Below are 26,276 nucleotides of genomic sequence, written 5' to 3' on the forward strand. Positions count from 1 at the left end.
AGAAGACCAGGCTATGCTTGATGTCTTCAAAAATGATGGTCTTGAATATTTTCTCATATTTTTTTCCTTTTGATTGCTTCTTCCCCATCCAATAATTTTAATCCATTTTCTTGAAGAATAATTTCATATTACAAGTGCATACATTTTAAATGTTTGATAACTTTTTTTCCTGATTTAAGTTTTATTTATATCAAGATATATTTGACATATAACATCATTTAAATTTAAGGTGTTTGAGTTAATTTTTATACATTCATACATTGCAATATGATTGTCTTGTAGACTTAGCTAACATTTCTATCATGTCACATGATTATCATTTCTTTTTCCATGGTATGAATAACTAAGATGTTGTCTCAGCATGTTTGATGTTTCTAATATAGTATTATTGTCTATAATCATTATACTGTGTATTGGATCTCTGGGACTTTTTAAAATTAGTCACAAATTTGTTTCTTAAACATCATCCTTCATACTCTCCACCCCCAGACCCTGGTAAACATTATCCTACTCCCAGATTTTGTTTGGCTTTTTAATTTTCTGCATGTAATATGTGACATGATACAGTATATTTTTTCCTTATCTGACTAATCTCATATAGCATAATGTCCTCAAGGGCTATCTGTATTGTCTTAAAATGACAAAATTTTCTTCTTTCTCATGTCTGAAAAGTATTCCATTGTGTGTGTGTATGTGCATATTCAGTCATCAATTCATGTCTGACTTTTTGCAACCCCATGGACCATAGCCCACAGGCTTCCCTGTACATGGGATTTTCCAGGCAAGAATACTGGAGTGGGTTGCCATTTCCTCTTCCAGGGGCTTCCTGACCCAGGGATCAAACCTGTGTCTCCTGTTTCTCCTGTACTTGCAGGCAGACTCTTTACCACTGAGCCACCTGGGAAGTCCCATGTGCATGTGTATATACAATATGTACATATATCTATATATACTTATATATATATTAAAATATTCCATTATATATGTTTATATACACACACATGCATATATAAGGTGTGTAACATTACTCAATTTTCTCTAAAAAGACAGTAACAGTTCTACAATTCTATTTCATGTATTCATATTTTTTATGTTTATGAATGTGATGAATATTATTGCATACAATGAAAGAATGCAATATATCTGGTATATAGGTCAAGAGTGTTAAGATTAGTGAAGAATGCAATGTATAATCCAACTTCATTGGAGTAATGTTGTGAGTGTGCATGCATGCATGTGTAATGAGGTACATGAAATATAGTCATGGAAAAATTGCTGTTTATATCATAAAGTGGGGTTTTAGGTGACTTCTACATTTTTAAGTACATTTTTACATAATTTTAAAAACAAATAAATCTATACAAATAAAAAATACTCTCATGGGAGAAAAAGAAAATAAAAGATATATCAATTAATAACTATGTATATACATCTGAAACTAGTAGGATATTGCAACAGATAGTTCTAATAGGAGACTTAAGTTTCTTATATCTATATCTTTTGTGCACATCAATCATTAATGACTACTAGTTTCAGACACCAAGAAATTATAGCAAAGACTTTCTAATGCCTAATTGCTTTTAATTTTAAAACCAAAATTCAAGATATAGTATTAACAAGTTTATGAATAAGTTTGGACTTATAATTCAGTTACTAATCAGGAACTGATTGGTTAGAATGATTGAAAACAGCAACAAAAATCTGCCTAAATGTGGTCATATATTTTACTATGCTGTCCCATGATCAATAGGATAAGAAAAAAAAAGAGAGTGAGGGGCCATGGGTAATGGATTATTAAATCAGTAGCTTAATTGCATTTCCATAAATTGTCTCATGTGTTTTTATTGCCTTGGGGTACTGGCAATACTAATGAAGCTATGACAGATTTATTTCCTTACAATCATCAAAAAGGCAGTATAGAAAGGCATACATAATATCATGAAATGTTATGAATTAAATAGATTTTTTTCTCATGAAATACTCAATTTGATAAGACACGGTGATTAAGAAATGAAGTTTCTGTGTGGCATTGTATAATTTGTACTTGCCTTTTTTGAACCTTTAAAAAACAAGAAAGCCACATGAAAATGATTGACAGAACACTTTCAGGTGCTTCACAGAACTTTCAGTATACACAGAGTGCAGCAAAAACTGATTATCAATAACTGTCATTGGAGATCCATACCTTATTTGCATCCACAATGAAAATTTACATTACTAATGTCCCATGAAACACAACAAAATCAGTAATCAGAAATGGCAATATATCCCACCATGGGCTAAAATTTAAGTAGAGTGGCCTTAGAGGAACCAGTCAAGTAAAAGTAATATTTCAAATTTTATCATTATTTTTCAATAAATGAACTCTGAATAACTTCTATATTAGTAATAGCCTTTAATTTGTGAGTATCTCAATGAATACATCTCCCTTAGACAAAATGAATCATTCTGATAAATTTATGTGTAAACATTGATAAAAGTGTAAGTTGAAACTTCCTCCTGACCTGATATAATTGCTTTTTATATTATACATGATGGTGCATACTGATACTATTTTCAAATGACATTTAACATAATTTATGTCAGTATTTTAGGAAAGAGCAAATTGCCTATCATAAAATAATCACAATATGAATAAGTTGTATTATTAATGATATATATAATAAATATATGCCTATTTAAGTTAAGAATACAACCAATTACTAGTAGTTATTAGGCACATTTACCTATCAGCAATTGTCATTGAGTACCTCAGCACTCTGAGGAGGTAGATACTATTCATTGTCCCAATTTGTTGATGAAGAGATAGTTTATCTAAAGTTACACTGTTTTAAAATTCAAAACCTAGTTCAGTATGACATGAAACTGCACTTTTACCTCATGCTGCATGATTTTTCAAAGCCACATCTTTTATAGCTTCTTTTTTTTTCATATGCAGTCTAATCAATGTAATGTATTTCAGATGGAATATAAATAGTGAAAAGTTTGATTATGTATTTAAAGATTATTACCGGAAGAGATATTTCTTCAGAAGTTTGATTTTCCATAAATGATTGCAATTATAATTATGGACATTATTTAGTCCCTTTGAGTAGAGGAGGATGATAGTTATCTGATCTTAGGCTTAATTTATCTTTATTATGTTAACGTTGCACATTAAAAGATATATTTATTTATGAACTTAGTCATTGTATTGATAGGGCATCCCTGGAGAGAAAAAAATACAATATCTTACTAGTTTTACTTTATTTCCCACTAAGGGTTAGCATAGTGCCTAACAATTATCTTTCAATAAGTGTTGAATTAAATTATTAAATGGATAGACAAAGAGAATGCAACAGGCTAGTCTGTCTGAAATGTCCAGATATGTATTCCTTATCTCATCCTTCTTGGATTCCAGTCTTAAGATACTTTTGTTAACAAATAAGCAAGTCAAATTACTGAGTGATATGGGCTTCCCAGGTGGCACTAGTGGTAAAGAACACACTTGCCAATACAGGAGACAAAAGAGACCACGGTTCTATTCCTGGGTCAGGAAGATCCCCTGGAGGAGGGCATGGCAACCCACTCCAGTACTCTTGCCTGAAGAGTTCCATGGACAGAATCTAGAAGGCTACAGTCCATGGGGTTACAAAGAATGGGACACTACTGAGTGACTCAGCACACATAGCTCTCTGTGGAAAACTCACAATTATCATTAACATGTTGAAGTTCTGAGAGGCCCTGTCACAAACTTAGTTCAATCCAGTGTTTCCCAAACCCAAGTTAATTGCAGCACAAACTCCTGCTCCTTCACATTGTGGTAAGTATGATAAGTACGATGAAAACTTTCAGTAAAATTATTTTATACACTAGTCATATTCGTTTATCATCCAAACTTAACTAATATAAGTGAATAATTATTATCTGAATGAATAATGATTTTTCCTTCACACTTTGTCTTGGACAACAGTGTCATAATTTTGTTTTCACTCTGAATTACATGATGAAATACTATTGGCTTAAGGTTTACAAGAAGTGCCTTAATCATAGCACTGGTGATGGTCAAGAATTTCATAGTATTAAATTGGAAAATACATTCATATATGTATATATCAATTAGATATTTAAAAACTTAACTAACAACTATCTTTGAAATTTAAGCCAATTTATTTTCTGCCTTAAGTATTCATTAGAATATGAGGTGGGGTGGCTACTCTCCAGTTTTGGTGAGTGGGCTTCTCTTTGCAGTGGCTTCTTTTGTTGTAGAACACAGACTCTAAGGCACGTGGACTTCGGTAGTTGTGGCTCCTGCGCTCTTGAGTACAGGCTCAATAGTTGTGGCTCAGAGGCTTCGTTGCTTCATGGCATATGGTATCTTCCTGGACCAGATATTGGACTGGTGTTTCCTGCATTGGGAGGCCGATTCTTTACCACTGAACCACCAGGGAAACCCTGGAGGCATAATTTTGATGTTAGAATTTTGACAACACTGTGATTTGCCATTGAGTCTTTGTAAAAGGTAGTATTTTTCTACCAGAGAACGTTATCGTTTTATTTTTTAATTCAAGTATTTTCACAATTGCTCAAAACTTAAAATATCCTAAACATTTTTTGTTGTTATTCAGTGAGTCAACTTGCGCTGGACTATTTGTGACCACATGAACTGCAACACACCAGGCTTCTCTGTCCTTCACTACCTCCTGGAGTCTGTTCACACCCATGTTCACTGAATTAGTGATGTCATCCAACCCTCTTTTCCTTTGGCCTTCAATCTTTCCCAGCATCAGGGTCTTTTCCAATGAGTCAGCTCTTCACATCAAGTGGCCAAAGTATTGGAGCTTTATTTAGTTCCAGCATCAGTCCTTCTAATGAATATTTAGTGTTGATTTCCATTAGGATTGGCTGGTTTGATCTCCTTGCTGTCCAGGGGACTCTCAAGAGTCTTCTCTAGCACCTTAGTTCAGAAGCATCAATTCTCCAGTGCTCAGCTTTCTTTATGGTTCAACTCTCACACCCCTACATGACCACTGGAAAAATCGTAACTTTGACTACAAGGATCTTTGTTGGCAAAGTGATGTCTCTGCTTTTTAATATGCTGTGTTTGTCATAGTTTCCTTCCAAGGAACAAGTGTCTTTTAATTTTGTGGCTGCAGTCACAATCCACAATGATTTTGGAAACCAAGAAAATAAATTCTATTACTACTTCCACTTGCCCCACTTCTATTTATCATGAAGTGATGGGACCGAACGTCATGAACTCAATTTTTTGAATGTTATGTTTTAAGCCAACTTTTCACTCTCCTATTTAACCTTCATCAAAAGGCTCTTTAGTTCCTCTTAGCTCCCTGCCATTAGAGTGGTATCATCTGCATATCTGAAAATTCTAAAAATCTAAACATTTTTATTAGACATAAATGTGTAGCAAGGAACTACTGCATATTCACATTTATCAATAAAATTTCAAGCAAGCAGCAATGGTGATCACTCCCCATTGTTTTCCTGTGGCACTATGTATAAGAAATACTACTACAAGTTAACTTCTTCATTTGAAAACTTTTCTCTTATTTTCATAGGCCTTTTAAAACTAGTCTCTGATATACAATGCTAATTGTAAATAACACTTCTCTGATGTGGATTTAGCACTCAAATCCTTACAAAGTCATTCCTAGGAAATGGGATTGATCAACTGAATGAATAAGAAAAAGTTTTAATGGAATAGGTGATATATTTTTTCTGATCTACTCATAAGCTCTCTTGCAATATTGTACATATCCAAGGACTCCAGACACTTCTGGTGGGTCTTAGCCTCTTCTGTTGCATTGATCAAAGAGAAGCTATGTGGTTTTCACTCGTATAAAATCCACTAGTATTAACTCTTCACTTCTGGAGCTCAATGCAGAGCACCTAACCTATCTGGTTAAGGTTATGCTTCTATAAACCATTAACAATTTTCAGTTTCTAACTCCTCATTGGATCTAAATTCTGTAAAATATTTCCACTACATAAAAGTGTTAACTTAATATCATCCTCTGTCTTAAAGTCATTCAAGGCAATCCTTTCTTAACTTTATGATCTATTTATACATTAAAAAAATATCTTTTACCTATATCTAAATTATAGATAATATAGCCAACATATTTCACATAAAAATAATCATACTGTGGCATTGTTTTTCTTCACTATTCTTTGAAACATTGACTGATTTGATTTTTTAAACAAAAGTATTTATTGGGAATCTAATTTTACCCAGATTCAACTAAACACAAAAGTTCAGTTCATTGTGGTGAAGACAAAACGGGGAAGCAAAATTTAAATTGAAAGCTGATATATCATAATAAAAAAATGCACAAAAGTATGGTGAAGTGTTAAATTTACCTTGGGAATGGAACAGAAAAGGAACAAGGAAGCCCCTCCCCCCACCAAATGGCAATGTTTTGCATTGTTTGGAAAGATACTTATCTCTTTCAGGTTGTGGGGGGTGAGCCAGGGCTTTCAAGTGAGGCTGGTAGTGCAAGGTAGGAGAGAGAAAAATAGTTACTAGTTTCATATATGATATTATACATATTTCAATGCCATTCTCCCAAATCATCCCACCCTCTCCCTCTCCCACAGAGTCCAAAAGACTATTCTATACATCAGTATCTCTTTTGCTGTCTCGCATACAGGGTTATTGTTATCATCTTTCTAAATTCCATATATATGCGTTAGTATACTGTATTGGTGTTTTTCTTTCTGGCTTATATCATATATGAAACGAGTCACCAGTCCAGGTTCGATGCACGATACTGGATGCTTGAGGCTGGTGCACTGGGATGACCCAGAGAGATGGAATGGGGAGGGAGGAGGGAGGATGGTTCAGGATTTTCATTTTGATATATGACAAAACCAATACAATATTGTAAAGTTAAATAAAATAAAATTTAAAAAAAATTAAAAAAAAATAGTTACTAGCTGAATATTGTTACATCAGAGTGTGTCAAAGAAGCAGAGGAGGACTAAGCTAGAAAGGTGAGCTAGGGTAAGAACATGGAGAACATGTTGAGGAGTTTGAGGTTTTCCCTTTGGGGAAACAATAGTCATTAACATGTTTTAATCAGTAGAAAACATGGAAAATGTAGCTTTGCAAGGCCATTTTAAGGGTAATGAGAAGGTTACCCAGATTGAGTTCAACTCATGAGATAGTATAACACTTAGACAGCTGGTACAGGATTAGTTTAGCACCTACTCCTTGCTTTCAGATTTTAGTTTTAAAACTTCAGGATTTTGTTTTTATTTGTTTTGCAAAAAAGGCCACCATGCAACAGCAGAGCATTCCAACAGGATTTGAAACTCATTCTAGAGATTCTTAGTATGTGAGTGTACTTTGTAGATGATTCATGATAAGAAATATTCTTAATACTACCTTCCATGAATTGAGCACTAGTTGTGAGCTAGAAATTACAATAAATGCTTTCCTCTTACCAACTTATTTAACCCTGAAAAAATACAATGAGGTAGGTACTATGGTTATCTTCATTTTACAGATGAGAAAACTGAGGCCCAAAGGGAGGGATCGCACAACCTATTCAGAGACATAAACTGCTAAGTAAATAAAAAGTGGCCAGATTTTAGTAGGTCAGGTTCTTAACCACTATGCAGATGTATGTCTGCTCAGTTGTGTCTGACTCTATGACACTATGGACTGTAGCCTGCCAGGCTTCTCCGTCCATGGCATTCTCTAGGTAAAAATACTGGAGTGGGTTGCCACGCCCTCCTCAGGGGATCTTCCAGACTCAATGTTAAAACTAGCATTTCCTGCATCTCCTGCATTGGCAGGAGGATTCTTTTACCACTGGGAAGACCAACCACTAAACATACTACCTTACAAATGTTTTATTTCATAAATAAACTCAGTTATAGACATTGAGTCCTTTCAAAATGTAAGAAATGAGATGTTCTTTCTATCTTCTCAAAATCAGCTTGCTCACTTTTTACAACTCAAATCAAGAGCCATCTCTTTTAGGAAGTTTCTTTGACTGTGTTCTAAAACTCACAGTTAATTTCTCCTTCTCCATTTGTGGATTGCAATGCATTTATTTTTAAATTATATTTATTCACTTCATGTGCATTTCAGTTATTATGTTACTTACTTATTAAATAAATATTTCCTAGTGTCTCTTGAATATGTATTACGATGATAAGTTTTAGCTTCTGTGGAAGAAATATAATTAAACGCTAAGTGGAAAGCTTATCTTTTTCTGCCACAGGAATACAAGTGCCATTATTTTATATTTCTTAAACAAGAGAAATTTATGTGCAGTAATAAATGGGTAAATAATAAATTGTATTGAATACATAAATTCAATTTTTTACATTAGCCCAGTGGCCCAGTGAAGGAGGATGACCTGAAAACTGGACTTGTAAGAGGTGATGTTAATTTGCTCTGTCAGACTTTTAAGGAGAAAAGCACAGGAAAGAACTGTAGCTACTTGCCTGTATCCATTTTCTTATAAAATATTAATTTGTTTCTTGATCCAATTCCTATTTGATCAGTAATATCTTTGTGCTTATATGAATTTTTTCAGGTCCCTTTTCCTATTATGGTGAGTAATGAAGTACTATCTTGTATTGAAATCATATCTAACAGAATTTTTAAAGCAGGATCAGACATATATATTTAATCGTCTATGACCATTGCATCATTATATTAGAATACCTTTTTAAATTACTGAAATTCAATATAAAATTGTACTATGATTTGTCTTACCCAGAAAGCACACAGATTAGAGAAAATTAGGTACACATGGCATTTGTCCTTTGCTTACATACCCACTGGAAAACTTACCTGGATTAATTTTCTGTGTAAAATTATCACATTAACTTTATTTATATACTTGACTTTTAAAGTCTTACAGTTTGGTAAAAAAAAAAAAATCCCATAAAATGATTAATTTATTTGACCTAAATATTTTTAACATTAGATGAATCTGTCTTGTGAGTGTGTATGAAGGGATGAGGAGAAAGAAGTGGACTGCTTGAGGCTTGTGGGAAATTTGTCACAGATTCATTATACATTAGGACTTGGAATAAATAAATGAAGAATAAAACTGCAAAACAATTCAAAGGCCAAGATATTGCAAATACCAAATATATGCAATCTATCCACTGTGTACAATGTCATCACCTCATTCTAGTGAAAGAAGACTGTGTGCGCGCTCAGTCACTAAGTTGTGTCCAACTCTTTGCAAGCTCATAGACTGTAGCCTATCAGGCTCCTCTGTCTATGGTAATTTCCAGGCAAGAATACTGGAGTGGATTGCCATTTCTTCTTCCTCTTCAGGAGATCTTCCTGACCCAGAGATTGAACCCAAGTCTCCTGTGTCTCCTGCATCTCCTGCACCTCCTACATTAGCAGGCAAATCCTTTACCACTGAGTCACCTGGGAGGCCCAAAAGACTAGGAAAAATGACATCTCTCTCTCTACTTAGTACATAGTGTGCCTATGTACTACAACATAGGCACACTAGAATAGAATCTGGAATTTTATGGTAAAATTTGTCTACAGAAAATAGGGAAGAAATAAAGTTTGATCCATAGGTTAAAGGGTAATAGCCAATGGTTTCATCACAAACAACAAAGGGCATGATACAAGTACACTAAAGTGATGATATGACTATTATTTATTTATTCATCATGACCTATAAGCAACTATCATATTATCAAATACTCTGATAAGTCTTGTGACATTTAAAAAATTAGACAATAGTAGTAGAAATTGGTGCTACTACTAGAAGATAAAGGATAAAAATTACTGGGATTCAGAGCTGAAAGAAATAAATTTTAATCTCCCATTAAATTTTTACATCACAGGATATGAGACTTAGATGACTTGTTATTTGTATATCTTTCAGAAAATCTTCCTTGAGTGTTATTTAATCATTCATCATGCATTTTAAGCATCTGTAATGCTATTGAAAAATACTGTGATATGTTTTGTTGATATATAAAAGTTGTAAAAGTTTGAAGGAAGTAATGAATTATTCACACTGGAGGAGATGTAAAAAATCAAGAAGTAGGACATTTCAGCTCAGCCTTGAAAGATGAGTGATAATTAGAAAGAAAAGAGGAAAAGGAAATTCCATGATAAGGGATCAGTATGTACAAAGGCAGAAGTTGTCTTAAAAGTTCATGCCACGGTTAGTGTGATAAAATCAGAGGGTACATGGATAAAAGTAATGTAGAAGATATTGCAAAGGAAGTTTGGGCCCAAATCATGAACTTTGCATGACATGGAAATACTTTACAACTTTATTCTGCATTTAAAAGCCTAATAAGATTCTGCTGAAATCAATGTAGTATTTATTAAGTACTTCCTTTGTGTGAACTGAGACACAAACATAAGAGTAGATACTAATGCAAATAATAATGATATCTGGAAATTGGTTGTGGTCCTTAGATCCTGTCCTGAATTTCTGTAACAGTATGTCAGATCCTTTATAGATCTGTATACAATCACATAGAATACTATGATTTACTGCAGCGGCCAGCCAACTTTTATATGGAAGTATTTGTGTGTTAGTCACTCAGTCGTGTCCGACTCTTTGTGACCTCACAGACTGTAGCCTGACAGGCTTCTCTGACCATGGGACTCTCCAGACAAGAATACTGGAGTGGTTTGCCATTCCCTTCTCCAAAGGATCTTCCCATCTCAGGGATCAAACCCTGGTCTCCTGCATAGCAGGCAGATTCTTTACCATTTGAGCACAGGGAAGTCTGATGGAAGTATTTAGATGGTGTGTATTTTAGGCTTGGAGAGCTGTAAGTTCTCTGTTCTTATGGTACTGTCATTGTAATGCAAAAGCAGCCACTTTGTTGTCATTGTTTAGTTGCTCAGTTCTGTTGACTCTTTTATGACCCCATGGACCGTAGACCCCCAGGCTTCTCTGTCCATGGGATTTTCTTGGCAAGAATATTGGAGTGGGTTGCCATTTCCTCCTCCAGCAGATCTTCCTGACCCAGGGATCAAATCCACGTCTCCACATCTCTGCATTACAGGCGGTTTCTTTACCACTGAGCCACTAAGGTAATTTATTATTACTAGAGTAATTTATTACTTACACTCAATGAATGGCTGTGGTTTGTGGCAATAAAAGTTTATACCCAAAAACAGCCCAAAGATTTTATTTGACCTATAGGCCATAATTTGCTGATTCCTGACTTAGTCCAATGAAAAGAGCCTCTGGAATTTTTCTTCACCCAATGTTACAGAAAAATCAGCAAATCATAGAGTCTTACCTGTAGATTTTAGGAAATCTCTGAGGTCACCCTCATTTGTGAAACTATTGCAAGTGTAATGCTTCCCCAAATTAGCCTTATGTTTAATAATTCTCCAGAGGGAGGACTGGAACTCACTGAAAGCTGTTGCACTCCTTTTTATGGTTTTTTACATCAAAAGGGTCAGGAAGATCCCCTGGAGAAGGGATAGGCTATGCACTCCAGTATTCTTAGGCTTCCCTTGTGGTTCAGCTGGTAAAGAATCCACCTGCAATGTGGGAGGCCTGGGTTCGATACCCTAGCTTGGAAAGATCCCCTGGAGAAGGGAGTCTACCCATTCCAGTATTCTGGCCTGGAGAAGTCCATGAACTGTATAGTCCATGTGGTCACAAAGAGTCGGACACGACTGAGTGACTTTTACTTTCAGTTTTCACATCAAAATGATACAGATTTAATTGGCCCAGAGAAAGCGTACATAGCACAAACTACAGGAGAGCTCCCAGTGTGAAGTAAACCGCTGACCTCAGCTATTTGATAAAATAATCAAGGGAAAAAGAGCCAATCCCATACTTTAAGAAATTTAAATAGAATTATATTCCTTTCTCCAGGGGATCTTCTCAATCCAGGGAAGGAACCCAGGTCCCCTGCACTGCATACAGATTCTTTACTATCTGAGCCACCAAGGAAGTCCTATATATATAATGCATATCCAAAGTAGACACTTTATTCAGTGTTAATCTAGATAGAGTGAACAGAGACAATCTTATACTTGTGAATACGTTTCAATATCCCTGAAGGTCACATTATCCTAGATTTTATTCCATTATCATGAATGATATAGAGCAAACTGTCTAACCCTATATTTGAGAGCCGACAAGTCCAAGTACCTCTTCTCAGTCTCCAGTTACAGTGGTCCATTTAGTTTTTGACAAAATAAACAATTGTTCCATAGACAATAAATGATATGATGTGGTAGAGACAGATAAGGAAAATTTCAAGAAGAAAACAATACAAGGACTAGCTTTGAAGACTATAAAGGGACACACAATTTTGGGAACACACAATTCATTCATTGATTTTCAGTCTTATTTTCTCATCTGAAAGAGGAGGAATCTGATTATGTGATGTTCCAAGCAAGAGTCTTCAAAGTCAAACTGGGGTGTATGTACTCCTGTGAATATTTAAAATCTTTCCAGGAGATAAACACACATAATTATTTCTTTAGGAAATTGTTTTTCAGATATCCAACTTCCTACTTCAAGAAAACCTATGGTCTCTTGGCTCTACTTTCTAATATTTCCTTTTACCATGACCTATCTGCTCTCATTTCACAAAATTAAGACAAAGTTTCCATCTCGAATCACATTACAGAGCCAGCCTAGCAGTGGTAAAACCTTGAGGACTGCTCAAAGTACCTGACTGAGGGTTAAGTAATAGCAAAACAAGATATAGTGAGGGAGTCAGCACCTTATTTCACCCCTAAAATATGCTCTTATATCTCTTGTCGAACCTACCTAGTATTCTATCATAGAAATTCAGAGGAAGTGAGATGAATTATAGAAGCAAGCATTAACAGATTTAAAAAATTAACAGAGATAAAAAAATCAAATCAGTCTTTTCTCTAACCTAAGGTTTGCTTTGACTCATTGACCTTAAGAATTAGATTTTCTAATTAGCTTATAGTGGTTGTTATCTGTAAAAAGAAAATCTGCAATTCTAAGATTTGATGAAAATATATTTAAAGCACATAAAATTGTATATTATGCTTTGCACAAAAATTGTTCAGTTCAGTTCAGTTCAGTTGCTCAATCGTGTCCGACTCTTTGTGACCCCATGAATTGCAGCACGCCAGGCCTCCCTGTCCATCACCAACTCCCAGAGTTCACTCAGACTCACGTCCATCGAGTCAGTGATGCCATCCAGCCATCTCGTTCTCTGTCGCCCCCTTCTCCTCTTGCCATCAATCCCTCCCAGCATCAGAGTCTTTTCCAATGAGTCAACTCTTCGCATGAGGTGGCCAAAGTACTGGAGTTTCAGCTTTAGCATCATTCCTTCCAAAGAAATCCCAGGGCTGATCTTCAGAATGGACTGGTTGGATCTCCTTGCAGTCCAAAGGACTCTCAGGAGTCTTCTCCAACACCACAGTTCAAAAGCATCAATTATTCGGCACTCAGCTTTCTTCACAGTCCAACTCTCACATCCTCAAATATCTATAGGTATGATAAAATATTTAGATTTCAATTCAAAATGTGCTATGGCTACATATGTTTTCAAAATTATTTTAAGGGGTGCAGAAGCAAAAAGGTTTGAAAACCACAACATACAGTTCCTTCTACTATTAATGCAATTATCACTGAATCTGGCAGAGAAAGAGTGAATAAGAACATACTAATATCTTCTATGTTAAAAAGAGGAAACATAAATGTAGCAAACAGTTTAACCCTAATATTCTCTCTCTCTCTCAATACATGCTATTTTTTTCGAGTGTAGAAACCACTGTGAATTGTCCATTTCCTGGATATCTTTATGTTTCATATATTTATATTTTTTCTTCATGGAAACATTAAAACTAGTATTTGAGACTGGAATCCCAGCAAGCCTAGGCAGGCAGTTGTAGTTCAAGAGGCAAGACTAGGCCTTTTGTGACTTATAATCAAATTTATCAAGAAAAATAACCAAACATCAGACAGAAACCTTCCTTTGGGGAGACAGAGAGAAAGATTCAGAGTTTTTTTGAAACAAGACCAGACCAATTCACGCTAAGACCCAATCTAAATGAATCCTCTTATTTCTTTCTGAAATGCATTGATGATGTTTTTTCAGTGATGTAGACTTGGAGTAATGGTGATTATATAGGATTTCTCTTTGAATGATTAGAACTATGCCTTGCAGGCTATGTTAATAATGAAGCTGTAGCTACTGAGGTGAACACATCTAACTTATACAAGAGCCTTAGTGTAAACAGCCTACCAAGAGAGATACACAGACATGCAAATATTTGCGGGGGAATTTATTACATTCTCTATGGGAAAACAGATTAAAGTGAGGGAAAATGTATGTAAGCCTTTCAACAGTAAAAAATATGAATTAAAAGACAAAGCTGTCAAAAACTATATTCCCAAGAAGTTGGAGGATGATTGCAGGTTCCCAGAGCTGCAAAGTGAATCAAATAAATTTCATTTTGTTATTTAGTTGCTGAGAAGGAAGCCTTTCTAGAAGGGCAGGAAATATTTCCTTCCCTCTGTAAATGTTATCTTTGTTTTATTTATTTGAAGCAGCTGTTGGGAAACAATGAAATTTGGAGCCTGATTGAAAATAATAGATTTTTATTAACCACAAATTTATTTGCATAACCAGCATAACAGACCCACAAGGGAAATTAGTGAACTACAAAAGCTTGAACAAAAGAAGTGTGTGTATAGACCACATGACCTTGAGATGGTTCATTTCCAGGTATGATGCTCAACTTTGTCATTATTAACTTTCTTGTGAATATAATGATCCAATTTAATTCCGAATTTTCAAGAGAGATGGATAATTTAACTGAGCTGGTTATTTCTCTGGCAACTTTAAAAGACAGCCTTCTGCTTGTGGTGATCAATTTGGCTACATTTTCCTAAATTCACATTTTCATGTAACATCTGATACTAAGACATGTCTGTACCAGTTTGATCATTCCAGGACAATAGACAATATTTCAGTGCCTATGTAAACTAGACTTAATTGCTAAACAAGATTTCAAGAAACTGAACTTCATTTTAATCACAAACAAGCTGCAAGGCAATTTTCAATTACAGCAAGCTTTTTATTTTTCTCCAGCTGTGTGTCCCTGCTGATTCCTGAAATTACATGTAAGTTGTCCCAGATTTTGAAGTGGTGTACCTACTGAGGTTTTTCTTTTGTCAGTTGATGAAGTATCTGTGATTAGAACCTAAATAAATTGGCATTTATAAGATGCATTACTCCACCCTGTATATTTCAGGACATGATGATTGAGCATGAAGAAGGTCTGCACTATCCCCTAGTGACAAGAGTGTTCCTAATTAGGCTGCTGGTATTGCAAGTACTCACCTCTTATGCAGGAACATCAAAAGATAATGTGGGAACTAAGCCCTAGAAAAAATAATCTGTTGGGTATTAGACAATCAGGTCAATAATGCATTGTATTTTCAAAGTTCTACAAAGTTTCAGCTTTTAGAGAAGTTTGCCATGTGAGACCCAGAGTTTATCAATTATTGTTGTTTTACTGCAAGGCCTGAGCGAAGGTGAGTGTAGGGGCAGGAGTTGAAACAGAAATCCTTAATTTTGGAGGGTCAGAAAAAAAAATATGGCTTTTAAGAGAAATCAAGGATAGCATCATTTAAAGATACTAGAGAACTATGCTTATGGAACACAGAAAAGAAAAAAAAATGTTTTATTTCAATTGGGAGGATTGATTTATTTTTCTTACTAACATAATTACCATTACTATTACTAATTTTGCTATTTTTTTCTGTTGCTTCTTGACTCTTTATTTATTCAATAATCATGTACCAAATAAGTAACTGACAGCTATGATATGAAAAATTTTTACTGCTTTTGAAAAGTACTGATTTATACAAAGATATTTACAAAGACATAGGGAGATCACAATAAAAGGCAAGAAGATCAAGAATATCAGACAAGACAAACGAGCACCATGTGGGAAGCCCAGACAAGACAAGACAAAACATGAGAAGTTTCAAGTAGAAGGGAAACATTATACTAAATCACTCCAAGTCAAATGTGTATAATTTCAATAACAGATACTTCATGTGCTTCCCCAATAGCTCTGTTGGTAAAGAATCTGCCTGCAATGCAGGAAACACTGGTTCCAATCCTGGGTCAGGAAGATTACCTGGAGAAAGGATAGGCTACCCACTGCAATACTCTTGTGTTTCCCTTTTGGCTCAGCTGGTAAAGAATTCACCTGCAATGCGGGTAGACCTGGGCTCAATCCCTGGGTTGGGAAGATCCCCTGGCAAAGAGAAAGGTTACCTACTCCAGTATTCTGGCCTGGAGAATTCCATGGATGGTAGAGTCCATGGAATCACAAAGAGTAGGGCATGATTGGGTGACTTTCCCTTTCACTTTCATTAACAGATATGAGAGTTCAGCTCAGTTCAGTCACTCAGTCATGTCCGATTCTTTGCAACCCCATGAATCGCAGCATACCAGGCCTTCCTGTCCATCACCAACTCCCAGAGTTCATTCAGACTCACGTCCATCAAGTCAGTGATGCCATCCAGCCATCTCATCCTCTGGCGTCCCCTTCTCCTTCTCCCCCCAATCCCTCCCAGCATCAGGGTCTTTTACAATGAATCAACTCTTCACATGAGGTGGCCAAAGTACTGGAGTTTCAGCTTTAGCATCATTCCTTCCAAAGAAATCCCAGGGCTGATCTCCTTCAGAATGGACTGGTTGGATCTCCTTGCAGTCCAAGGGACTCTCAAGAGTCTTCTCCAACACCACAGTTCAAAAGCATCAATTCTTCGGTGCTCAGCCTTCTTCACAGTCCAACCCTCACATCCATACATGACCACAGGAAAAACCATAGCTTTGACTAGATGGACCTTTGTTGGCAAAGTAATGTCTCTGCTTTTCAATCTAGGTTGGTCATAACTTGTCTTCCAAGGAGTCAGCGTCTTTTAATTTCATGGCTGCAGTCACCATCTGCAGTGATTTTGGAGCCCAGAAAAGTAAAGTCTGACACTGTTTCCACTGTTTCCCCATCTATTTCCCATGAAGTGGTGGGACCAGATGCCATGATCTTCGTTTTCTGAATGTTGAGCTTTAAGCCAACTTTTTCACTCTCCACTTTCACTTTCATCAAGAGGCTTTTGAGTTCCTCTTCACTTTCTGCCATAAGAGTGATGTCATCTGCATATCTGAGGTTATTGATATTTCTCCCGACAATCTTGATTCCAGCTTGTGCTTCTTCCAGCCCAGCGTTTCTCATGATGTACTCTGCATATAAGTTAAATATGCAGGGTGACAATATACAGCCTTGACGGACTCCTTTTCCTATTTGGAACCAGTCTGTTGTTCCATGTCCAGTTCTAACTGTTGCTTCTTGACCTGCATACAGGTTTCTCAAGAGGCAGGTCAGGTAGTCTGGTATTTCCATCTCTTTCAGAATTTTCTACAGTTTATTGTGATCTACACTGTCAAAGGCTTTGGCATAGTCAATAAAGCAGAAATAGATGTTTTTCTGGAACTCTCTTGCTTTTTTGATGATCCAGCAGATGTGATATGATAGTTAGCTTATCCTAAAACAAGAGAATAGTATAAAGGCACAAAAGGTAAAAAAAAAAAAAAAAATCAGCAACTGGGTTTCAAGATTATAAGTAATAACTTTTGGATCCATTTTAAACTGGTAATGATAGGTCAATATAAAATTGTGAAAGACTGTTCTCTTGACAATGAAAGCTGCTGGAAAGGCATAACAAGAACACTGCATTAAAAAGTTAAAAAATTAATTAAACAATTAATGATATATAGTATCTGAATATGTTTATAGGAGTGAGAAAGTGGGGTCAAGAAAAATCACTTGAGGGAAAGTTTGCTAAAATTAGAGCTGAGGTGGGCATAGACTCTTAGACTTACTGGCTATTGTTAGTTCTCTGAGACTTGAAGATAAACATTGAAAATTGGAAAATTTGTAAAAAAAATAATGAGCTGGAAAGATATGTTGATGGATTGGAAAACAATGCAATTAAATGAAATTAAATGTTAAAATTGGCTTGAATTTAAAAATTCAAAAGTCTTATTTTTTTGTAGTAAACTGTTTTGACTGAACATTGTGATATAGGGCTTGAAAAAAACACATATTTATATAACATATATGATCTTTCATAAATTATAAGTTTGGAGGTATAAAAACCAATAATTATTTTTCCTATAACTTTCTCTGTCAAGTTTCTCTACCCATTAACACACCATCATCACCACCAACAATAATAATTTAAGAGCTACCTATAAAAACACCAATAGGAAGATTGTGTGAAGATTTACACCTTTTCTAAAGAGGATTTCTTAACACAGAAGTCAGCTCAACTAACTGTAGACAGGCTCATTATGCCTGCAAATTTTAATTTATAGCAAAATTTCAGATCTTCAAAATGGCCACCAATCCTATTACACAACAGCTGTGTTGTGTAACCTTATTCTAATTTCTATGTAACTCTGAATCCTATTCTTTTTTAATCATGAACTTGTGACATATAACTATATGTCTCATTATCTATTGAATGTCTATTTCTTAATAGCCATTTTATTTGATTTTATTTCATTTAATTTCATTTGATAATCTTTTGTATTTAGGCATACAATTGTATCACATGTACATGTGGGTATGTATGCATGTAAAACTCAAGTGGGATGACACAGGAAAGAGTGCATAAAGAAACAGAAGAAATCACTGATCGCTTGCTACACAGTTGAATGTTTCCTTTTAGCAGAATATCTATTTAAATAACTTTTATTCTGACAGACCTAATTAGTTCCTTAGTGTCTCCCTAGATATTTTCAAGTAATCTCAGTCATTGTGAATTAATTCAGCTTACAGGCAAATTTAAACTGAATGTAAAACCTAAACCTTAGTGTAAATAATTTTAATAATTATTTTAATTTATAATTGATAGTACTTTATAACAATATAAACTGAGTGCTCATGGATATTTCATTTTAAAAACATTGCCCAAAGACATTATGTAACTCTTATTTCTTTATTTTATAGCTAAATAGTTAACATATATTTACATATCAGTGTTTCTCCTGTTTTAAAAAAAAAAAATTTTCAACTGAGTATATTTGAAGATCTAATTGATTTTATTCAACAATCCATGAATCAGGCTGGATCCCAACTAGTAAAGAGAAGACTCTGGCAGGAACTATACAAAATTGAAGGTTATTATAGAAAGGGGGCTGGGCAAGGAGGCTATTAGAGAAAGAAAAGGAAAGATTGTTGAAGCTGGTCACTTTTCCTTAGAGACAGGGCATGAGGTCTTATCATGCACATTACCCCACCAGGGATGACTGGCATATTCCAGACTGATTGACAGAATTCCACTCCTGGGAATGGAAGAAACTGCAGTGAAGTTAGGTATTAAGTCTTGGTGATATTTTGTACAAGTGGCTCCATTTTGGGCTGCTTATTTCAATTTTAATACCTCAGACTGAAAAACCAACAAAGTAATTGAACAGTTTAACAGAATAAATGTATTTTAACTAATGTGCAGAAGTTATTATTCAAAATGTTTCCTTCCCTCATTAATTTCTACTTTTTGTGAACCTATCAATTAGGTATTTTATATTTGTATTATATATACATTGAAAAATCAATCTTGTGTATCTATGGCATATGTGTGAAATAAGTTTCACAAGAAATAGCTTTATCTTGAAATATCAATTTACTATATTTTAGAAGTTCATATTTCACTGATATTTATTCTGTTAGCTAATATTTTAATAATGCAATTTAATAACTAATTCTAGCTACAACTTTCAGTATAGTAATTTTTTGGCATTGATATTTTTTTTATTGGAGAAAGGGTGAATAATGAAAAGTCTAAATTGTAAATGAACTTCTACTGGTCACAGTGCTTTGTGATATATTCAATAAATATTAGATTTTTTGTAATTAACTTGTATTATTTCTATTGATGCCAAAAATTTGGGCTCTGTGCACTGATGCTGAATAGAATCTCAGAGACAGAGTTTTGGATGAAGTAAAAAAGAATACATTCATTGCTTTGCCAGGCAAAGGGGGACACAGCAGGCTTGCTCAAAAATATGTGTCCCAATCTGGGAGAAACAAACAGAAATGTCTATTTCTGCTTTATTGACTATGCCAAAGCCTTTGACTGTGTGGATCACAATAAACTGTGGAAAATTCTGAAAGAGATGGGAATATCAGACCACCTGACCTGCCTCTTGAGAAACCTGTATGCAGATCAAGAAGCAACAGTTAGAACTAGACATGGAACAACAGACTGGTTCCAAATAGGAAAAGGAGTCCGTCAAGGCTGTATATTGTCACCCTGCGTATTTAACTTATATGCAGAGTACATCATGAGAAATGCTGGACTGGAAGAAACACAAGCTGGAATCAAGATTGTCAGGAGAAATATCAATAACCTCAGATATGCAGATGACGCCACCCTTATGGCAAAAAGTGAAGAGGAACTCAAAAGCCTCTTGATGAAAGTGAAAGAGGAGAGTGAAAAAGTTGGCTTAAAGCTCAACATTCAGAAAACTAAGATCATGGCATCTGGTCCCACCACTTCATGGCAAATAGATGGGGAAACAGTGAAAACAGTGTCAGACTTTATTTTTGGGGGCTCCAAAATCACTGCAGATGGTGAATGCAGCCATGAAATTAAAAGATGCTTACTCCTTGGAAGAAAAGTTATGACCAACCTAGATTGCATATTGAAAAGCAGAGACATTACTTTGCCAACAAAGGTCCATCTAGTCCAGGCTATGGTTTTTCCAGTAGTCATATATGGATGTGAGAGTTGGACTGTGAAGAAGACTGGGCACTGTGGTGTTGGAGAAGACTCTTGAGAGTGCCTTGGACTGCAAGGAGATCCAACCAGTCCATTCTGAAGATCAGCCCTGGGATTTCTTTGGAAGGAATGATGCTAAAGCTGAAACTCCAGTACTTTGGCCACCTCATGCGAAGAGTTGACTCATTGTAAAAGACTCTGATGCTGGGTGGGATTGGAGGCAGGAGGAGAAGGGGACGAGAGAGGATGAGATAGCTGGATGGCATCACTGACTCGATGGACGTGAGTCTGAGTGAACTCCGGGAGTTGGTGATGGACAGGGAGGCCTGGCGTGCTGCGATTCATGGGGTCGCAAAGAATCGGACACAACTGAGTGACTGAACTGAACTGAAGGGAGAGTGGCTGCACTAAAATAAGAGGAGGTCAAGTTAGAGTAAATCTTCTGAAATATAGCATAGGTACCACTAATTATTCTCCATTTCATTCCAAAAGAGATCTTTCTACAATAGCCATGCAATTTTTATGTTGTTCCTGGGTATTTGAGCTGAGAAAGGAGAGAAGGCAGCAGGATACAACCTTTGAAAGTATGACATATCTGTTGAGGACATAAACTGGTTGGACTCACTTACGCCCAAGATGGTGGCAAGATTTGACTTCCATTAGACCTTCAGTCTCATACACTTATTGTAATACATTAGTGTGCTAAATGTCGAGCACCATGACAGTTCTGAGGCTGACCATAAAAGGACAAAAAACAGTTGGTGGCCCAATTTCTGGAAACCCCTACCCCTCTCCTGAAATAGCTGGATTAATCCTCCAACTCAGTAGCCTATAAAATTACCCAGCCAATAAAAATTAGCCACCCCATATATGAGGGCCACTCTGTCCTCCTGAGACAGACTGCATTCTGCCTATGCAATGTGTGTCTTTCTCAATAAAACTGCTTCCACTTTAGTATGGCTCACTCTTTAATTCTTTCCTGTGTGAAGCCAAGAACCCTTACTTGGCAGCCCCATCCCAGGAACTCACCCAAGACCTGGGGACATGACCATCCTCTCCTGCAATACCTTTACAAGTGAAGAAGAAGGTGGTCTTCTCCCTCATCCCCAGGTTGTAAGCTGACCTTAGTATTATTACCTGGAGACAGTATTTCAGAAAACTCTTGAGGACTGTACTGCCAGTAGAGGTCAAAGCAATTACATCTTTTTGAAACAGGTTATACATCAAATGATGTATTACTGATAGTTTACAAAATCCAGATCTAAACATATTAATACAAAGTGAGTAGTGTCTCATGCCCCTTACAAGATTAACATGAAATATAACCTCCTAGTTGGCGGTTTAGTTGCTAAGTCATGTCTGACTCTTGTGACCCACGAATTGTAGCCCACCAGGCTCCTCCATCCATGGGATTTTCCAGGCAAGAGTACTGGAGTTTGTTGCCATTTCCTATGCCAGGGGATCTTTCCAACCCAGGGATCAAACCCCGTGTCCTGCATTGCAGGCAGAGCAATGAGCCTTTACCAACTGAGCCACAAGGAAGCCCATGTTATCTCCTAAGGAAGTCAAATTAATGCAGATTCACAATATACTCTAAAGAAGAGGGAACAGGCCCAAATACATCAAGAAATATTTTATGTTTAAATCTGGCCATAATATAAAAATTTTATTTCGTCAGGGAAAATTTTGTAAGATTGTGTTGAGTCTTAACTTCCAAGTAGATAGTATCAGTTTGAGTTAAATTGTATGGCATCGATCTGGTGTCACAGATTAGCTTGATATGTGAAAAACCTACACATCTGGTGTTAGAAGTGAAGTAGTGTTACAGTGAATAAGATTGACAGTGGAGACACACAAGAGTATATATATGTTTTTTTACACCTCCATTATGATTACCCAATACAGCATGACTGGTTTTCAACAAAAAAAATTACAAGTAATACTAAACAAGAAAAAAACATAATCTGAAGAAATAAAGTAAGTGTCAGAATTGAACTCATGTATGACAGATTTTGGAATCATCAGGCAGGAATTTTAAAATAACTGTGATCGATGTTAAGGCTATAATGGAAATAGTAGATAACATATAAGAACAAGCTAGTAATGTAAGCAACGAGATGAAGATTCTAAGTAAGGAATTAAAAATGAAATGATAGAAATAAAACATACCATAACAGAAATGAAGAATGCCTTTGATGTGCATATTAGCAGACTGGATAACCAGGATAAGAATCAATGAGCATAAAAATGATCTGTAGAAACTCCCCAAACTGAAATGCAAAGAGAGAAAAATGAAAATTAACAACAAAAAAGACATCCAGGAACCACGGAACAATTTCATAAGGTATAACAAAAAATTTAAGGTTTCTACTCTTTTTGATGCTTCATTCCTTATTACTTTCCTGAACAGAATATTCTCTGGGACTTCCCATCAAAAGGAATAGGCAGATGAACTTTATTAGTATGTTTATTCTAATATTCTCACTTTTCTGAATCTTATCATCACTTTTCTACCATCTGCCACGTGTTTGTGGATTATCAATTTCACTATGGAATATTGCTTCTCCAAGCTTCCCAAAGTCATCCTAGCAGCACGTTAGAACATCTCCCAGAATCCTTGTCAGTGTGTTAAATCCTGTATTCTAAGAAAGTGCTACCATATCAAAGAATTTATCCAATTTTATATCATTTCCCAGCACCCTCAGGAGCCAATCTCATATATGGTTTCATAGCTCTATCCAGAATATTTTGGCTAACTCTTGCAGCTTCTTCAGCACAGAGTCTCTCCTTCTTTCATCAGACTGAGCACTTATTTATCCATATTTTGCTGTATTTTAGTCCCAGTTCCTCCTTTGGTCGTCAGGAGGGCAGGTGGGAATAGGGCAGGGCATGCTTTATTTTATAATAGAGACTCTATATTGTATTTACATAAGAAGGAACTAACATGGAAGTGTTTGCCACATCAGTAACCAAAATATTCCTGGAAGTCTAAGGATTCATGATTTTTAATTGAATCAATCCCCAGGCCCCTAATACAACTCATATCTGCGTGTGCATGCTCAGTTTCTCAGTCATGTCTGACTCTGTGTGACGCTATGGACTGTAGCCCGCCAGGTTCCTCTGTCCGTGGGATTCTTCAGGCAAGAATACTAGAGTGGGTTGCTATGCCCTCCTCCAGGGGATCTCCTGGACCCAGGGATCAAACCCTTGTCTCCTGCATCTACTGCATTGGCAGGCAGATTCTTTACCATGGAGCCACCTGGGAAGCCCAATACAACTCATACAGTTCTCATTTCCTCTGTAAAACACCTAATCTTGGCATTAGAAATTTACTGATTTGAGAATTTAAACTTTGACAATCTGCTATCTTCTTAATAAATCCTGAGACCACTTATTATTTCCCTTCTGCCTTCTTGTTAAAAGAGATGATTATGTATTAATATGCTACCAGTTAGTTAGTCCCTCTGCTTTTCACAATTTGCCATAGTTCAGTTCAGTTCAGTCACTCAGTTGTGTCTGACTCTTTGTGACCCCATGCACCGCAGCATGCCAGGCCTCCCTGTTCATCACCAAGCCTGGAGTTTACTTGATCTCATGTTCATTGAGTAATGACATCCAACCATTTCATCCTCTGTTGTCCCCTTCTCCTCCCACCTTGAATCTTTCCCAGAATCGGGGTCTTTTCAAGTGAGTCAGTTCTTGGCATCAGGTGGCCAAAATATTGGAGTTTCAGCTTCAACATCAGTCCTTCCAATGAATATTCAGGACTGATTTCCTTTATGATAGGCTGGTTGGATCTCCTTGCAGTACAAGGGACTCTCAAGAGTCTTCTCCAACACCACAGTTCAAAATCATCAGTTCTTCAGGGCTCAGCTTTCTTTATAGTTCAACTCTCACATCCATACATGATTACTGGAAAAACCATAGCCTTGACTAAACAGAAAGTGAAAATGAAGTCACTCAGTCGTATCCGACTCTTAGCGACCCCATGGACTTCAGTCTACCAGGCTCCTCCGTCCATGGGATTTTCCAGGCAAGAGTACTGGAGTGGGGTGCCATTGCCTTCTCCGAAACAGAACTTTACCATAAACTGGTGACTATTTACCTTTAGTCTTTTACTGTCTTTAAAGAATCTTTTGATATAAGCCATATTTTTATATGATCCTTATAATCACTAATTCTCTTATACCTCTCCATGTCCTGAGATGCTACACCCGACAGTTCATACACTTCACATTGTCATCTCAGCCCAGTTCATCTCCAGTCACAGCTTTAACATTATACCAAGACAAAATACCTGGAACAATCCATATTCCACTTACCATCCATGCTAAGTTCCCCTTGCCAGTCTGCTACAAAATCCTATTTTATAATTTGCTTTACCAAATCAGTGAGGACACCAACTTTCTTAGATTGAATTTCTCAGGAAACAGACTTAGAAATCTGCATACAGTAAGTTTATTTGGAGATACTCTTGTGAACAACATCTCTAAGACTGAAAGAAGCAGATGTAAGTAGGATAAGTTGAACTGTGATGCTTTTGCTACAGAGATTTTAGCCAGCCCTGCAGGTAGCTGTGGTACAGGGTGTCCTTTTAGAATTAGATGTTAATAAAAGCAAGAAGCCAGGTCTTGTGATATACCATTTTGATCAGTTACTGTGCGAGGAAGATTTCATAATGTTAATGTCCAAAGATACAGCACTGTTAACTTTATTCTCGATTGTTAACTATCTCCATCTTTCTTAAATTTAGACAATTTTTAAAAAAAGAAAGAAAATCAAGTCCTGATTAGTAGTATCACAGACTTCCATGGTATATATATTGCTACCATAGCCAGTTTTAAACTTTCATGTTGTGTGGCCTACCACAGAGTTGGGAAGAGATATATAATAACACACAGTTACAGAAATGCAAGCGATGTAAATACAATAGCACAAATAAGAGGAAAATGAAATGTAGTAAAATAATTGGGACATGATGACTTTTAAGAATTTAAAATACTTTAAGAATATAATTTATTTAACTATAACTAGATAATTTAATTTTAAACATAGCTGTGTCAAAACCTGGGTCACAGATTTTCTGAGTATTTATGAATTATCCCTTACAAGCTACCACAAGCTGGCTTGAACTAACTACTACCTCCCCACCATTAGATTCAATGAACATATGATCCATATTAAACTTAACTGTAACATGTTAATTTGTACTTTTCTCAGTTGGCCACTCGTTTTGGAAAACTAACAAGCTATAAAGCCATGCTAAAAGGCATCTTACGGATTTTTCTATGTAACTGAGTCCCTAAGGGTTTTCCTCCAAAATAGAGAGAGATGTCTGGAAGGGAGTCTGATGTGAACACTAAAACTTTGTTAAAACATATTGCTTTTTTTTTTTTTTTTTTGCCTTTTCTTCCTACTTCAAATGGACATTCATGATTATTCTAACTTTTTAGCTTTATACTCTCTCTGTTTATATCATAGCAGTAGAGGACACTTTCAGTCTGTGGGTCAGAG

The sequence above is a fragment of the Bubalus kerabau genome, chromosome 7 (genome assembly GCF_029407905.1).
Source record: "Bubalus kerabau isolate K-KA32 ecotype Philippines breed swamp buffalo chromosome 7, PCC_UOA_SB_1v2, whole genome shotgun sequence".
NCBI lineage: Eukaryota > Metazoa > Chordata > Mammalia > Artiodactyla > Bovidae > Bubalus > Bubalus kerabau.